The following is a 7242-nucleotide window of genomic DNA, read 5'->3' as shown; positions in this document are numbered from 1 at the left end:
AATGTCTGGGTCATGCCATCACATAGGACCACTTGAAACAGCAGAGATGCTGGTGAGGGTCGCGTGGACTCTGCCTGGGTCTGGAGTGGGGAGACAACGACTGATGTGATCTCAAAACTAGATGTAGTCATGGAGACAGAAGGGAGATTAACGAGTTCATCCCACCAGCTTCCTGAGTTTCTCAAAGGACAAAGCCAGTCCCAGAAACAGCTGGGTGTGGACGGTGCCCGGGACAGTTGTGGGCTGTAGCAGGACACTGTGAGCTGGGTGTGAACGGCGCCCGGGACAGTTGTGGGCTGTAGCAGGGCACTGTGAGCTGGGTGTGGACGGCGCCCGGGACAGTTGTGGGCTGTAGCAGGGCACTGTGAGCTGGGTGTGGACGGCGCCCGGGACAGTTGTGGGCTGTAGCAGGACACTGTGAGCTGGGTGTGGACGGCGCCCGGGACAGTTGTGGGCTGTAGCAGGACACTGTGAGCTGGGTGTGAACGGCGCCCGGGACAGTTGTGGGCTGTAGCAGGGCACTGTGAGCTGGGTGTGGACGGCGCCCGGGACAGTTGTGGGCTGTAGCAGGGCACTGTGAGCTGGGTGTGGACGGCGCCCGGGACAGTTGTGGGCTGTAGCAGGACACTGTGAGCTGGGTGTGGACGGCGCCCGGGACAGTTGTGGGCTGTAGCAGGGCACTGTGAGCTGGGTGTGGACGGCGCCCGGGACAGTTGTGGGCTGTAGCAGGGCACTGTGAGCTGGGTGTGGACGGCGCCCGGGACAGTTGTGGGCTGTAGCAGGACACTGTGAGCTGGGTGTGGACGGCGCCCGGGACAGTTGTGGGCTGTAGCGGGACACTGTGAGCTGGGTGTGACGGGCGCCCAGGATGGTTGTAGGTTGTAGTGAAAAACTGAAAACCATCCAGGCCCACACCCAGAAACTCCTTGGGTGTCAAAGGCTTCCTCGTGTGTGAATTCATCATCTCAGTCCATCTGACTTGCAACAAGACTCAACAATGGAAGAGGAAGAAGGAGAACTGAGCCTGGGGTGGCCGTGGCCTGATACCAGATCCCAGGCTGCTGTGAGGTACAGAGGAGTGGAACTCATGGCTGTTTTAGGGGCCATTTTAGGGGCCTATTGATGTGGGATTCCCCTCTGTAGGCTGTGAATATGTTTTATTACCGTTGGTTAATAAAGAAGCTGCTTCAGCCTATGGCAGGGCAGAATAGAGCCAGGCTGGAAAAGATAGAGAGAGTGTAGGCAGAGTCCAAGAGACGCCATGTAGCTAGGGAAGGAGTAAGACACTGGAACACCGGAATCCTACTGGTAGGCCAGAGCCTCATGGCGATATACAGGATAATAGAAATGGGTTAAGATATAAGAGTTAGCCAGGAATATGCCTAAGCTATTGGCCAAGCAGTGTTGTAATTAATATTGTTTCTGTGTGATTATTTGGGTCTGAGTGACTGAAAAAGCAAGCACAGTCACCGACTACAGCCTACGGAAATGCTTTAATTTCTTTTAGAATCCGAAGGAAATGGGGGCAGTGAAAATGACTACATGACTAACCCAGCCATGGGTTCTGCTCATCTCTTTGGCCACACAGCCATGAACTATCCCTTTAGGGATGTTTTATGGAGAAAGTCATGTCTGAAAAACCATAACCTGGCCGCACCTGACACAGCTCTCGAGGGTGCCAGCTATGGTCCAGAGCCAGAGAAACCGGAAATGGAGTGGGGGGAACACCTGTTTGTCCTCTCACTTGTCAACGCCACCCAGTCTTCTGATTTCATGTTGTAAAAGGGCGGACAGCAGGACAGCCGGGGCCGTTACACAGAGAAACCCTGTCTCAAAAAACCAATAACTAATAATAAAAAATGACAGAGGCTCTGAGTTCTTCGGAGATTTTGTCAAGACTTCTGAGTTCTGTGCCGAGGACATTTGTGACTTTGCACGGATGGTGGCTGCCTACTGGGTCCTCAGAGTCACAGGCTGGGTTATGCAGGGACAGCTTCCCCAGACCTGCTCCGGCCTGCCACAGGCAGTCCCACCCAGAGCCACCCATCTCCAATCTGTCCTTTGTAAGTCTATCCTGTTCCCAGTGCCAAACCCCTGGCTCCTCCCTTAATCTCAGAACTGGGGAAACAGGGTTGAGCAGTGCTACTCCACCCCAGCAGCAGGGTAGGCCACCCTCTCCTGCCTGGGAGTCCTTCCGGACCGCAGTCAGCCAAGATCAGTCTGGGAAGGGCTTGGCCTTATCTTTCCCACCACAGGCTGAGTGCCAAGTGCCAAGTCCTCTCTCTCTCTCTCCGTGTGCCGAGGAAAAGGTCTGCTAAGACTAGGGTCAAGTCCTTTCCTAAGGGCTAAGCAGAACCTGTCTGATTCTCTAAAATGTCTTCTTTCATGCCCCGCCCCCACTTGGTGGCCAGGCAGTATGCAGTGTCCAAGAGCAGAACTCTGAACACCTCGTGCGGACTTGGGAAGGACTTATTTACATTCCAGCTTTGTAGTTAAAGAGCTCAACCACTGGCCAACAGCGCAGCTCGGTTGATGAAGTGCTAACCAAGCACAGTGAAGCATCGGGTCAGGGGCCAGCACCGACACTTCTGCTTGATGCCTTGTGTGCCCTCTCTCAATGGCTTGTCCAGTGTACTTGTATTCTGGCTTTCTCGTAGGTTCAGCTCCCATTGTACAGTTGCTGAACATGATATACTGGCCACACGCAAGCATTAGAGACAAAAGCTGCCTGAGAGGACATAGCACTCATTGGCAGCTACAGAGAAGTGAGCAGTCTTCTCTAGTTCCCTACAGTGCTTGTCCAGCTAGGTCACTTGTGGTCACCGTGGGAAACCAGTTGGCTGCTGGAGAAGCAGTTAGTGGTGATGAGTGAGTTCACGTGAAACCAACATTGGTTAAGAAACGACCTGGAGGGGCTGGCAAGATGGTTCAGCAGGTCAGGGTGATTGTTGCATAGGCCTGGAGACGTGAGTTTGATCCCCAAAGTGTAAACGTGAAATGAGAGAACTCACTCCACAGAGTTGCCGTCTGGCCTCCACACACATGCTGTGGCATGAGCACATCCATACATACACATGCATATGCCACACAAAACAATTTTTAGTTGAGCTTGGATACGTGAAACAAGACCCCAAGACCTCATGTTGTGCTATTTGACACAACTGAAGGGATTAATCAATATCCTTCAACATTCTTCCTGAGAAAGACAACCCAAAAGGGACCTCGTGGATTTAGCCTAGAGATGTCTAAAATGATAGCAGACTCCTTGTTTTATGGGTATGTGTGTGTGATGTGTGTGTATGTATGTGGTGTGTGTGTGTGTGTAATGTATGTGTATGTGTGAAGTGAGCGTAATATGTGCATATACGTGTGTGGTGTGTGTGTGTGAAATGTGTGTGTATGTGTTGAATGTATATGTGTATGGTGTGTATATGTGTGCGTGGTGTGTGTGTATGGGGTGTGTGTGTGTGTGTGTGTGTGTGTGTGCTGGGACGGAATCGTCCTCTGCAGTCTGGGTTGGCCTGGAATTTCCCATCATCCTTGTATTTCACCTTCTTAAGTGGTAGGATGCTGAGTATGAGCCTCCACACCTAGAGAGGAGAGACAATTTTGTCAGGCCGTCTTGTGAGTAAGCAGAGAAAGGTGCCATCCATATGTGTTTTCTGAGAGAAAAGAGGGACATCTTACCCATATCCAGAAATGCCTCCTTATGCCACCATCTTTAATGTCCATCACTGGGTTAGTCCTTGGGGCTCTTTTAGCTCTGAGTCTCCATCTAAAGGCAGCTTGTCAGCCAGTAAGATGGCTCAGTAGGTAAAGGCACTTGCTACCAATCCTAAAAACCTCAGTCAATCCCTGGGGCCCACACGGTAGGAGAGAATACCCAACCTCTTCTCTTACCCCACCCCATAAATAAATAAAATGCAATAACTTGTTTTAAAGAAAGCAGAAATGAAGGGAGAACATTACTGTCAGGAGGCCTAGCACCGTCTCACACAAGGCACAGCGAAGTGTCCTGGGAGAAACAGACAGAGTACAAGGAAGTGAAAGACGGGCTAGGTCAGTGGTTTCCAACCTATGGGTCATGACCCCTTTGGAGGTCACATGTATATCGAGTGTTTACATTATCATTTATAACAGTAGCAACATTACGGTTATGAAGTAGCAATGTTGTCCTTGTCACCACAACTGTATTAAAGGGTTGCAGCCTGAATCCGGGTGTGGCAAACTATCACCACAGGTCAAATCTATGATCAATCTCTCTACCTGCTTTGTTTCGTTACTGTTTTGTACACATGTTGTCCATGGCTGCTTTCCTGCTACAACAGTGCAGGGGTAACCGCAGCTGGGATGTGCTAGTCAGCTCTTCATTGCTGCAATTCAGTGCCCGAGGCAGGCTGCTTAATAAAGAAAGAAAGGTTTGTTTGTGCTCACAGTCCTGGAGACGTGTCTATGTGGCATAAGGAAGGCCTAGATAAAGACCCTTTAGGGCTTCACCACACCATGGTAGTAATGCACACAGATCTTGCTGGTCAGATTCTTTCTTATAAAGCCAACAAGATTCATATGCCCCGCCCACAGCAGCCCAATCACAGCCCTGAAGCCACCACTCTCTTAATACCATTAACAAAAACCTTGAGATTAGAACCGCTCAAGTTTGGAGGAAGACTTTATTCAGACAATAGCTAAGGACCACAGAGATGCAAAGTCTAAAAAGATATATGGCAAACAATAGTGGCGCACGCCTTTAATCCCAGCACTCAGGAGGCAGAGGCAGGTGGGTCTCTTGAGTTTGAGGTCAACCTGGTCTACAGAGCAAGTTCTAGGACAGCCAGGGATACACAGAGAAATTCTGTATCAAAAAATAAAAAAAAATAGAAAAAATTAAAAAGAAGAAAAGAAACAAAAGGATGCATGACTGTCCACCAGTATATGACATGGCAGTGCCAGCAACAGCATCCTCTCATATGTGAGACACAGTGTCTGCAGACAACCTGCACGTGTTGCATCCTCCCATATGTGAGACACAGTGTCTGCAACCTGCACGTGTTGCATCCTCCCATATGTGAGACACAGTGTCTGCAGACAACCTGCACGTGTTGCATCCTCCCATATGTGAGACACAGTGTCTGCAGACAACCTGCACGTGTCCTCCCCCACACTTTAAGTCACCTTGAGACGAGTTATGGGCAGTGCAGCACAGATGCAGTGTCAATAGCTGTTGGGTTCTCTTGGGACCATTTGGAGTCCTGGCCTCCAGCTGCTCTTCCCTGCTAGAGATCTTTACTTCTGATCTGAGTTACTAAAGGCTGTGCCAAAGTTGTTTACCAGCTCTGCTTCATGAGCACGTGTTACCTTGGCCTTGAGGATCAGAGAATGAGGTTTTCACCTGTTGGCCCACCTGACTGTTGGGTATATGAGCCTCCGTGGTGCTATTGAATAAGGGGCTTCTTACCAGTGACTAGAGGTCCGTGTCTCTGTCTGTGTGAGTCTTTGTATGTTTCAACCTCCAGTCCCTTGCCCGAAGCTCTCGAACTGTATGGTAGTGCATAGAGCAAAGACAGGCGTTGTGCGCTGCAGGTTCTCTTCAAGAATAACCATGAGGCACTTCTGCACGTGCCCAGCACGGACACACTTTTGTCTAATATTTTCTATCCAAGGCTGGTTGAGTCTATGAGTCTAGACCCAAGTCTTCTAAAATGACTGGGGATGCTCCCCAGGCATGGTGCAACTGGGAAAACTTCCCCAGTGGGGCTGGAGATGGCTCCAGGGTTAAAAGCAGGAACTGCAGAGAACCCAGGTTCAGTCCTCAGCACCCGTGTTGGGCAGCTCACAACCTCCTGGAACTCAAGTAACAGGGGATTTGACACCCTCTTCTGGCCTCTGCTGGTACCTGTAGTCACATGCACATACCACAGTCTACATACACATGTCTACACATGCATGTCCCCCCCACATCTACACGCATGTCTGCATACACGTGTCTACACAGTCTACACACAGCTACACATACATAATACACACACGTATACACATACATGTCTATGCACACATATCTACACACACACACTCTCTTTTAAAATGTTTCCTACCTTAGAAGAAGGCATGTGAGGACAAACTTAGATGGAGGATGAAATGTTTGTTCCCTGAACTGCCAATAGTTGTGGTCCCCAGAGAACAAAAATTGCCTCCAGACCCTCAGCATGTGAGGATTAGCTTTGGTGTGCACTCGGGCCAGAGTCCCTGCTTAGATGCTGGCCCAAGAATTCTTCCCAGCTTTCCCCATTGGTCACGCTGTTGCATCTGCTTATCTATCTATCTATCTATCTATCTATCTATCATCTATCTATCATCTATCTACCTATCATCTATCTACCTATCTATCTATCTACCTATCTACCTATCTATCATCTATCTATCTATCTATCTATCATCTATCTATCTATCTATCATCTATCTATCTACCTATCTATCTATCTACCTATCTATCTATCTACCTATCTATCATCTATCTATCTATCATCTATCTATCTATCATCTATCTATCTATCTATCTATCTATCTATCTATCTATCTATCTATCTATCTATCATCTATCTATCATCTATCTATCATCTATCTATCTATCTATCTATCTATCTATCTATCTATCTATCTATCATCTATCTATCTACCTATCTATCTACCTATCTATCTACCTATCTATCTACCTATCTATCATCTATCATCTATCTATCTATCTATCTATCATCTATCTATCTATCATCTATCTATCTATCTATCATCTATCTATCATCTATCTATCTATCTATCTATCTATCTATCTATCTATCTATCTATCATCTATCTATCTATCTATCATCTATCTATCTATCATCTATCTATCTATCTATCTATCTATCTATCTATCTATCTATCTATCATCTATCTATCCATTCTTCCTCCACAGGATAAGGTGTCCTGGTGCTGAAGCTGGAGGACGAAGAGCAAGCTCATCATCTTAACTCTTTCTCCTCTATCTCTGAGTCTCTAAAAGTTATCTCAACCACTCCCTGAGTGTAGACTGACCCTAACGGCATCCCTTTGAGATCCAAACCCACTCACGCCCCCAATACCTCATAGCCACACACTTAAAAACAGTGTGGCCCCTCTTTTTCACACATAGTATGGTCCATGGCAGTGTAGAGGCAAAAAAAATGTTAATTTTAACTTCTATTCAAGGCAAGAAAAAAATGTATTAAT

The sequence above is a fragment of the Microtus oregoni genome, unplaced genomic scaffold (assembly GCF_018167655.1).
Source record: "Microtus oregoni isolate MIOR12 unplaced genomic scaffold, Mior012 000047F_ref0000412, whole genome shotgun sequence".
NCBI classification, from domain to species: domain Eukaryota; kingdom Metazoa; phylum Chordata; class Mammalia; order Rodentia; family Cricetidae; genus Microtus; species Microtus oregoni.
The sequence above is the reverse complement of the archived record's forward strand: the minus strand, read 5'-3'. Positions refer to the sequence as shown.